A 12,361-nucleotide genomic window follows, 5' to 3' on the forward strand; every position below is an offset into this window, starting at 1 on the left:
AAATCGAATCCCACAAAGTGTTCATTCAGGGTAAAAAAAAGAAACCTGTTGGGCCTCGTAGTGAGTAGTCGAGGAATAAAAGTTGATTCGAACAAAGTAAAGGTAATCAAAGATATGCTAGCACCTAAGATAGAGAAGGAAGTGGGAAGTTTTCTTGGCCACTTGAATTATATAGCCCGATTCATATCCCAAGTTACGATGACATGTGAGCCCATATTCTAACTGATTAGAAGAAAAATCTCGGGGTATGGGTTAATGATTTCCAAGAAGCATTTGACAAGATTAAGAGATATTTACAGAACTTGTCGCTGATAGTACCCCTTATATCAGGAAGACCTTTGATTCTATACTTGACGGTGACAGAAACAACCATAGGATTTGTGCTAGGCTAACATGATGAATCGGGAGGAAAGAACAAACCATTTACTACTTGATCAATAAGTTCAACGATTATGAATCCCAATATACTATAATAAAAGGCTATGTTGTGCATTGATTTAGAGTGCAAAAAGACTCAGGTAGTATATGTTGTATTACACGACCTGATTGATCTTATAACTGGATCCACTTAAATACATATGTGAAAAGCCCTATTTGTCAAGTAGAATAGTAAGGTGGAAAGTGTTGTTGGCGGAATACGATATTGTCTATATAACAAGGAAGTATGTAAAAGGGAGCATGATTCCTGACCATTTAGCAGATAATGCTAAATTTTGACCTTCCCGATGAGGATGTATTTACCTGAAATTTCCATGTAAATTCCATATTTCTAATCATCATGTTTGAGTATAATGGTGTGTGTGTGTGTGTTTATATATATATATATATATATATATATATATATATATATATATATATATATATTGCAATCTATCTAATAATACATCCCAATATTGATTCTTTGGTTTACCAAATTTACAGCAGAGTTTCCCTTATAACTTATACATTTCCTTAATTCCTTTCTTATCCTCCTTGGTAACACAATATCAAATAACTCTATTATATACACGCAATAGCCTTCTACTACCCACCAGTTCAATTGTTTCTCCATTTGATTCTTCCACATCGCTTCTCACAATTCATCTTATATTCTTTTCATTTTCCATTTACTTAAAACATACGTGTGATGAACACACACACACACACATACATAATAAAAGAGATGCAATAACTAAATGCTAGAAATACAATTATACGATTTAGTACATTTCAAGATGAAGTTATTAACACAATTTAAGTATTCATAGTACAATGACATCTAAGTTCATATTTATCACTTTCGACATTGCCTTTATGATGAATTACATAATACATTCAAATCTAAGGTTGCCGACTATACATCACCATGTAGTAACTCATTTTCTTAATTTTTGATTCCCCAATCAATGATTAATATTTCATTTCCTTAGTTATCAATTTCCTTGGGTACAATCCTTGAAGTAACCGCATGTATTCATCTTATGTTTACTCATCACTATAACTGCTTAACATAATTTGTTTGTGACATTACCATATTTTGTATTTTCTAGGTGTCACAACCGTTTGTTACATTACACCCCATTAACATTTGCTTTGACTTAATAGTACATTAAACAATATTATGTTTTAAGTTGCCAATCAACCCCCCATCTCAAATCCATTTTTAAGCATCAATTAATGGTCTTACACAATGGTTTCCATTATACAATCGGGGATAGTTTCAATGATTCCCATTATTTAAAAACAACAACACAATGGTCTCCATTCAAAACAAAGATGACCATATGAATTCCCTTTTTATTAGGGACAATTGGGAAGTAACCTTTGTTGCCCATGATCTAATTTAAAGGACTTGCCAACTTAAATACAAATATAGGGAAAAGAGAACTTACATCATCATCTTATAATTAACCAAATCGTACTTTCCTTCCTTGGTCATTGTTCTTTTGGGCAATTAAACATTAAAAGTTGTCATATTCATAGATATTGGTAACTAATCATCAACTATCAATTTATGTCATGTCTTTAGTCACAGATATTACAAACATTAAATATTATTCATTTGTTATCCTTAGTCACCGACACTGCAACCACTAAGTATCATTCCTATCCTATCTTTAGTCGCCAATACTATGGACACTAAGTATAATCCGGTCATCCCCTCGCGGATGCCAATAATTATGGTAAACCCATTTGACTGCCAACACATTCGGTTATTAATATCTTTTTACCGAGTCTATCTGTAATATTTTACTCCACATCTTTATACAACCTTATGCCGCATTATTTTATTTGAGCTATGTTTAACAAATAACTGATGACATGTATTATAGTCTAAGAATCCTTGTACATATAGAATTCTTTTATGCATAACTATTCATTCCTAACTATGATCAATTTTGTATATGGTTTCTTAAACATTAATTTCGATTGTGATTAACACATCATACTCTTTATTTCATCGTATTAGTAAACGCTTTCAAATGAGATGGTTCATAATACTTATTACCAGTAATCCTAGTATGGACCCCATTAACCAGAGTTAACATCATCTTTTACTCCCGGCCATCCAACATGAATATCATTAGCTAAAGTTAATCTTTAATGCTTATTCTCGGCTATCCAATATGGATGCCATTAGCCAAAACTAAGCTTATCATTCATTCCCAATCATCCAACATGGATACCATTAGCTGAAGCTAATCTCATGAATCATTCCTGGTTATCCAATATGGATATCATTCACCGAAGCTAATCTTATCAATGAATTCTGGTTATCCAATATGGATACCATTAGCCGAAGCTAATCACATCATTTAATTTCGGTTATCCAATATGGATATCATTAGCCAAAACTAATCACATCATTATTCATTGTGTTTCATAAGTAATTTTAATCTATTAAAATCAGGTAGCAACATTATGTATAAATAATTTGAGGATTTAATAATAATAGTTAAAAGTGGAAACCACCTACATGTCCCTCCCGTAATGTGTCTTCGCCCGGTAAAAGATCCAATCCCGATCGCACCTCCTGATACACAAAATGACCATTACTCGGTACATTTTTATTTAGGTAATGTCAAAGACCATTTCTACACATATACTAGAACACACATACATTCATTTAAACATCTCTCATGTTTGTATAACTGTACAATGATAATATTGTAACAAGACATTCATCCCTAATTTTGATGAAGGCCATCTACATAAATTATATCATTATAACACTGAAATTGTCAACAAAACTGAGTCATTTCGACACTGAAAATCATGAGCAAAAACTAAGTCATTCTAACAATGAAAATCATCAATGAAAACTAAGTCATTCTGACACTGAAAATCATCAATGAAAAACTAAGGTATTTTGACATTGAAAATCGTCAATGAAAACTAAGTCATTCTAACATTTCTTTTTCCTAAATTCACGTATATGGTCAATACCAAGTTTTTCTCCTAGTGACCATACTTCAACCTAGTTTTGGACATAGACCACAACTAAATTCACTTCCAAAGTTTATGAAGAAAGGGAAACATGTAATGTTTATATTACATGACAATATTACACATTCATTAAGCATTTTTAAAGAGGAACCATCACTTATTACTATCTTCATGAGGGTTTTTCTTTGCTATCCTCTTTTAAGGTGGTCGAAGCCTATGTCATTCCCTTAACAAACATATTTTTATGTTCTTCATGTGGCAACATCAAATTCTCATTCATTATCATGTGACATAAGGTGTTCTTCGCATTCCAATTACAAAGTACTACTAAACATGTTCAAGGATGATATTGTTTTCCATAACCTCATCAAGTTCATCATAATATTGTCAAGTAGTACCCAATCAAGTTCAACATATACATTCTCAAGGATTCTCCCATCTAAATTTCTATAGGCCGAAACATAAGTATTAACATTAAGTGTTCATTTCATCAATTTTTTTTACTACATCATTCCAAGTGTTAGAACCTTTAATCAACAATAAATTCCAAGTAAAGATTAAAGCTTGATTAGTCCTAGCTGATTTAGTCCACCCAACCCCGAACACTGTTTGGTGTTTTAATCATAACTAAAGTTTCAGAACTCTTTTTCAAGCGTGGTTTATCTCTATAGAAAGATAATACATAGGGATACAACTTTCATGAAGGACATAACACCCAAATTTGCAATCTACATGTCTAAACTCACTCATTAAAGTAGCATAAGAAATTTGTCTAGTACTATGTCGGTCTAGACCTTTACTCAATGTTTCTCTCATATCTGGAGTTATACAACTCTAAATAAGTCGATACTAGTTCCAGTTGAAAGATAATATCTATACCTACAACCGTTGTACAGACACCAACTCCAAATTACATAGTTTTAAGGCTCAAATTAACAATTATAGTAGCACCGAAAATCTGTCCAGTACTATGTCGATCTGGACCTTTAATAAGTGTTTTTTTTATCATATCTGGAGTTATACAACTCCAAATACGTCAAGACTTATTCCATGTAAAAGAAAACATCCATATCGATAATGTTTATAAAGGCACTAATCCAAATTACATTGTTTTCAAGTTGTATTTTCGATTAGACGTTAGCTAGTAAGATTGTCAAAATTTTAATTACATGAGACATAAATTTGACAAGCACACTAAGTGTTTTTATACATCACAACATCCATTATCATTACTTTATGTTCAAAGAAACTCTCATTTCATACACATTTTCAAGAACCCTAGAATCACAACATTAAGAGTTTTTCAATAATCTTTTACTAACTATGAAATCAAGGAGAAAAACTAAGGAAGAATATTTTTATCAAAAATTTCAAGTTCAAATTGAAGAGTCTTACCAATTTATTTTTCAATTGTTCTTCCTCTTCATCATCCATACTTGTCCCTCAAGGTCCTCTCTTCCAACCAAGCTTCTTAATTTTAGCCTTAATGTGTGTCTCTCCTTACAAACCTATTTGTAAGCTTTAATCTCACAATTTAGAAAGATTTCTCAAATGATTTTTGAAGAGAGGCAGGAGAGAAGCCTCTTCGTTTCTTTTAGCTGTTGTTCCACATGAACAGTAGCAGCAAACATGGTTATATTAGGTTTTATGGGTTAATTACTATTATACTCCAACTTATCCCCCCTAAATTTCGATTTATTACACTGTCCCGATATTGTGTCTTTATTTTTAAAACCTTCCTGAACTCTGATTGACCTTACATTTTACCCCAAGGTAAAACAGTATGTCTTAAGACTACATGTAAAATTTTAGCCCTATCTAACAGTCGGATTGAGAGATATGTTCAATATTGTAAAATTGGACAATTAAAAATTTCACGCTAAAAATCTGAATTTCGCATACCATATAATTTACTTAAATCATCTTGGGTCTTAGACTAATTCTCTAAATATTTCTATTCATAATTATCATAAAATATTTCTTTATGTTTTTTACCATTTTCAATCACAATAGCGTGAATATGCGCGGGTAATACTGAAATTCGTCATTTCTCGCGTAAAGGGTCATGCATTGATTTATTTGACATTCCCTTCTATTTTACACATAATATCACACAATTTACAAAAAATTCCTCCTTCAAATTACTATTTTTACCTAGTTAGGAAGTTTTCATGATTTATCGTTAACTAATATTTCACATTCTATGTTATTACTTTAACTTCTCTAAATTTTAAATTAATCTCCCAAAAATGTTCATCCCAATTCATAAGATTTTCTCCTTAATTTATTATTTTTTAATTAATAGTTACCCTATTTAACCCAGATTTATTTATATATTTACTAGGGATTTACAATGTATTAAAGGTTAAGAATAATGGTGGTGTGAATGACTGATGAACCATATATTTTGATGGAGATGTAAATGTATAAGGGATTGGGGCTAGAGCAGTGATAAGTTTCCTAGAAAAGAAATAGTATCCTATTTTAGTAAGGTTACAACTTGAATGCACCAATAACACAATTGAATACGAAGCTTGCATCATCAGCTTAGAATCTACTTTATAGCTGAAAGTTAAAAAGCTTGATGTTTATAGTGATTCTCTACTAATCATATATCAAGTGAAAGGGGAATGGAAAAATAAGGATGAGAAACTAAGGCATGTCAAGATTATCTCTCAAAGTAAGCTAATGAATTTGAAGAAATAAAATTCATTTATATGAGCCGAGATGATAATCAGTTTGCTGATGCCCTAGCCACTTTAGCTTTGATGACACAAATCAATATTGGGGGCAAGATCTAACCAATAAGCATCAAAGTTATAAATCTCCAAGCTCATTGTTGCATATTTGAAGAGTAACTAGATAGGAAATCAAGGTATAGTGACATCAAACGATTTATGCAATACTGGGAATACCCTTCGGGAGCCTCCAAGATGGATGAAAAGACTTTGAGGAGGATAACAATGGATTATTACTTGGATAATGAAATCTTGTATATAAGGTTTTTTTATGGGACTTTGCTTAGGTGTTTGAATGAGAATGAGGCTAGGCAAGTATTACAGGAAGTCCACGTGGGAATCTGTGCCACACATGCTAATGGGCATACAATGGCAAGGCAAATGTAAAGATTTTGATACTTTTGGTTGACCATGGAAGGGGACTATGCAGATTATATAAGAAAATACCACAAGTGTCAGATACATGGTGACAAATTAAATACACCTCTAACATCACTGTTCAATATGACCTCGCTTTGTCCTTTTGATATGTGGGGAATGGATGTCATATGATCAACCAGCCTAAAGGCTAGCAACGGACATAGGTTCATCTGGGTGGCCATCGACTGCTTCATTAAATGGGTACATGCCTACTCTTGCACTTGTGACACAAAAAGTAGTTAAGAGATTCATTGAGAAAGATATGTTTTTTTGTTATGCCTTGCCGGCAACAATGATAACTGACAATGCTCAGAACTTTAATGGGAAGCTGATTGCTGAGCTCTGCACTAAGTGGAAGATTAAACACCTTAATTCTTCTCCTTATAGACCCAAGATGAATGGTGTTGTTAAGGTAGCCAATAAAAATCTCAAGAAGATCATCCAAAAGATGATAGTCACCTACAAAGACTAGCACGAGATGCTTCTATATGCACTTTGTCGCATGTGCATGCCCGGTATGGCGGAACATCGGGGTTAATGAGTCATCACCTAGTTGTTTGGTTTAGGGTCATTAGGAGACCCGGATGGACTGGTCTTACTAGAAATTCAAAGGTAAAGGATTGATTGTGGCTAGGGAAGGTATTAGCACCCTTAGTGCACCTTACTTGAGATAAGCTGCATTTTGTGGTCTGAACATGGTTTAAAGGTGTTGATGAGTTCCTAGCCGATAGTCCATCTATGACTCAGAATAAAGATTTACGCTCATGAACAAAACTGACATGTCGAATTTTTTATGGGCTCGTATGCCTAGATAAATCCTTATAGAAATAATCTATGTAGGTGCCCTGACAAATTTCACCTATCCTGAAAGATGAAGGTATTTTCCACAACTTGAATATTGTGATGAAAGATACTCCTAATTAAAATTGGTGAATATTCAAAAAATTTAGAGAACTTCCTAGTCAACTTTTAATATCTAAATACCAACTTACTTGTAAGTTCAACAATTATACTATAATGTTGACTATTAATATTCAGAAGAAAAAACAATTAGAATTATTGAAATGGTGGTTAAATCTTTAAGAAAGTTTACAAACCTGTTGTCAACTCCACAAAAAGCAAAGAAATACAAAAAAAAATTCTAAGACAATGCTAAAAAAAATCTCTCTTTTTTTATGAATAAAAATGGATTACGTTGTATGTGGCAAGCAAAACTCTTTTTTTTTTAAGGCCATGTTCGGCAAAAACTCAATTTTTCCTAAAACCAAAACTGTTAAAACAGGTTTAATGAGTGTTTGTCAAACACACGCTTAAGCAAAAAAAAAACATTTAGCAAAATCATTGCCAGCCAACCAGGGTCTAAAATTTTGACCCGACCGGGTTGACCCAAAACTTTTGGTTCGACCATAAACCGAACCAATGTTCACTGGTTTGACCCAAAAAACAAACCAAAACCTATACCAAAATCCAAAACGAAATCAAATTTTAAAAAAAAAAACTAAAAAATGTTTATCAAAATAGATCAAAACTTAGAAAAACACTAAATAACATTTAACATGAATCCCGCAACATAGATTTCAAATCAAACTAGATATGTACAAACCAAAGACACAAACATGTTGGAAATCATGCAATGATCAATAATATAGCATTCATGCACTTCAATTATCACTAAAAAATCATGATTTTATTTTCGGCTTAAAATCAAAATTCTAGGATTAAAACCTACTGAAAACATGTTATTGATACAAATAAACTCTGGATTATTGACTAATAAAGTGGCACAAAGGATTTTGTGGAAAGAATTGAATAAAAATTAGTTCAAATCGAGCTAAGACAATGTTCTTCCTAAGAACACTACCTAGTCACCCAGAAATAGCCTAGAAACCTAGCACAATGTTAGGCCTCCAAAACTAGCATTTTTTTACTTCTAAAACATGTTTTTTTCATTCTAACAAGATACAGAACCATAACTAAACATGTTTCAATAAAACAATTAACAAATAACATCAAAATCATGCAAGAGGTCCCAAACTTTAAAACTGCCAACTAGAAATAGCCTACAAAAACATCAAATTTTGATTCAAAACTAACTCTTTAAGCATTTGGAACCCAAACCATGTCTAGGAACCAAGAACACACACTAACAAAAAAAAAACATCAATAATCCTACGACCAGATTTCCAAATCATTTTTTTTTCATTTAATCTAAACATTGAAGCATATTCTAAACATCTGGCAACAATAATAGATAACTCTAAACAAGATCAAACAAAGAAAAAAATTGACATTCTATGCATTAATCAAAATCAAAGCTAAAAACAATAGGGATGCATGACACTAGAGATGTGCGCTAAAGCAATAAAAAGCGATAACCATATAAACAAAATAGAACAAATATTATAGCAATTGACAAACAAAAGGCAAAGCTTAGTCCAAAAGTTCTTAGAGAAATCATCATTTTGTTACACTCGGACATCGCGGCGACCAATTAAAAAAAAATCTTGTTGGAAAAGGAAAACATATTTGGCATCTTGTTCTTTGGGTGGAAATGTCCAGTTTAAGGAGTCGCCACCTAGTATTATGGTCACTAGAAACCCTAACTAGTCAACAGAGATTTTATGGTACGGGACTGGTTACGCGAAAGGGAAGATATTATTACCCTTTAAGCGTCCTACCTAAGACAAGCTGCATTGCTGGTTTTGTCTAAATTGCTAAGAGTTTTATTTTTGCTTCATTCTTATGGTCTTCCTATAATATTTCTGACTCTGGTGTTAGTGAATATTCGCCTATGAATATTTTCAATTCTAGCATTGGTAAATATTGTGTAACAAAAAAAAGTACGGTATTCCTGACTTTGGTGCCAGTGAATAAATCCATAAAATTTGAATTTGAATTTTAGGTAACTATTTTGTTTTGGGGATGGATCGAGCCCACCCGTACGGGTCAGGCTGGATCCAGCAGGCCCAACCCGATTACTAGCCCAAGCCAGTAACCGAGTCTCCAACTGTTGCATGCATATATGAATAATTCATGGATGCATGCAACATTAACAATGTAATTAAATTGTTACAGGCAATGAAAAAGGACTTACCTGAGCACAGCTATTGCAGGAGGCGAGGAGGGAGACAGTCAAACGCTGCTCACAGTTGACAATCCAGCTTGTTGTTCATGGTGGAGACAGCGTTGGTGGTGTGAAGGAGGGTTTCCAAATGTTGCCTTAATGGAGGACGAGAGGAGCACGATGAAGTTTGCCTATGCTATTTATTGTTGCTGCACTGCGATACTAGTGTTGCTCTAAGTGTTGGACCGAAAAGAAGGCTATTGTTGGACATGCAGGGTGCAGCGAATGTCGTTGGCTGCTACTTTAGAAGATGAGGAAAGGACAGAAGGGTTCCCTCTATTGTTGCTTGATTAGTACTTAAAAGTGCATTTTTATAAAAGTTTTATATCATCATTTTACACTTAAAGCATCAATAACTCCACAACTAAAGCATGTTTTATAATAACAAGTCTGATACTATAAGATACTTTTAATTTATGGTAAATGTTCATCTTAAATGCAGGCCTATCATATAAATCAAAGGATTGATTGATGAGTTTAACTACTGAAATTGAGAAGACAAAGAGAGGGTTAAGCTTAGAAAAGAGATGTTGGTTCAGTCCAAACTGGAACACTGTTCAGTCAATGTTCATCTTGGATTTCAATTTGGTTTATATGGCTAGAAAGCTAAGACATAGACCTAAAACATTCATGGGAGTGAAAGACTCAATTCTGCTGTTTGGAAGTCCAAATCTTAGCAACAATGGAGAAGTTGAAATCTATCATGCAGCCCAGACACTGTTCAGTGTTCAACCCATATCTCGAGTTCTAGAAGTTCAAATGCACCGATTCTTTTTTTTGTTGGAAAGCGGAGATAATTTCCTATAACTTTCATGACAAAAATTTGTTCAAATTCTGATGTTATCAATGATGTTTTGCTCAGACAAGAAGATAAGGATTGTCACCAAGTCAAGATGTGGCCACCCACTCAACAATTAGTCATCAAATCAATAGTTCCAAATTTTGGCCTATAAAAGAAGGCATTTGCCATGCATTTAGGCATCTTGGTTTTCAGATCAAGATCATGTTCTTGCTCTCTCTCTCTTTATGTGTTTGTAATGCTGAAGTTTTTTTTTATATTAATATCTTATTTATGCTTTTCATTTTGTTTCCTTTACTTAGTTAACTTATATCTTATTTATGTTCTTATCTTGTTTATTTATGTTTCTCTTCTTCATTATGTTTAGCTAAGTTTATTATGTCAAGGTGAAAAGGTTACACTAATTGATGCAACCATATTATTCGATAGTTTCACCCACATTTAACTAGTGTTTAGCCTATGTTATATATATAAAATGCATTGATATTCCTTATTTTATGTTTTGAATGAACTTTTGGATGAAAGATGCAAAAATGAGTAAATTGCAGGTAATTGACAGATTTGACGTTCAATCGATGTTTTGTGCAGAGCGTGAGTTCTAGAGGTCAAAATAAAGTGATTCCAGTGGCACTAAAAAGCAAACATTCATACCTTTCTGGAAATTTAATGCAAGAAAAATAAAAAGAGAGAGATCATGGAAATCACATCTTTCAAAGTCAAATCTCGCATTCTGCCAATGTTGACCTTTGTCCATTCAAAATTCAATATCTGGAGCTACATAAGTCCAATTGATGCAAACTCAATTGTTTTGGATTTCTGACTTAAAGACTTATCAACGCTCCAACTTTCAGCCAAAAATGATGTCATATGAGGGAGACATTAACTTTCAAAGATGACAGCTGAATTCTGCTAGCAAACAGGTTTCGTGAAGGAACATGTCTAAATTACATTTCGAAGCATCTAAATCGGCGTCCAAGTTTTTATTTCACCAATTTTGCTCCTCTAAGTCAAAGTTTGAAGATTTAATGCAAGGCTATTTCTCCTTTTTAGGAAAATAGTTATTGAAGTACTTAAAATTAAAACTGTCAACTTAAGGGATGACTATTTTGTAAAATAGAGACTAGGGTTTCTTAGCATATAAAAAGAAAGAGAGAAGAGAAAGAGGGCAGAAGGGGGGCAGCAGCCAGAAGTGAAGAAACACAAACTCTCCTATCTAAAAACCAGAAATAATGCTTTCTTTTATCTTTAAGAGTAGTTGTTCTATAGATATGCAAGGCTAAGCTCGTTTTCTTGGTTGCAAGGACACAACAAACCTTCAGATTTCAAGAACCGTGAGATTTATTCTTCCTTTTATTTTCAGTTTATATTATGAATGAGTATGATTGTTTTCCTATGCATATTTTCTATTATTGTTGTTGATAATTGCTAGAGCGGACTCCAAGTTATTATTGTGAACAATTTATTGCTAAGTTTGATATCAAAACCAGAGTTGTGATATATGAACTTGTGAAGCAACTAAGCTTGATAATTGTGGTGGAACTACGTTATTAAACTTAGGGAGAACACTCAAAAAAAGGAACACAAGCTGCAGACAGTTTGGTTGTCAAGAGATCAATCAATTTATCTAGTTCTTAGGGCTGCCATCGAACTAAATCATTAATGCGGACATTGTTATTGTTTGTTGGTTAGGGTTAGTTATACGGCGGATCCGTTAATTAACCAATTTTAAGAAAAGATAAAAAATTTAGAATATAAATTGAAGTTTCGTTTCAAGGATCGGTTCTAATTTCTGTTGGTGGATGTGTGCTTACGACCAATGTTTGTTTTCTTGATAAATTTCGGTTTCAATTGATT

This window comes from Populus trichocarpa, chromosome 14, assembly GCF_000002775.5.
Source record: "Populus trichocarpa isolate Nisqually-1 chromosome 14, P.trichocarpa_v4.1, whole genome shotgun sequence".
Classification (NCBI taxonomy): domain Eukaryota; kingdom Viridiplantae; phylum Streptophyta; class Magnoliopsida; order Malpighiales; family Salicaceae; genus Populus; species Populus trichocarpa.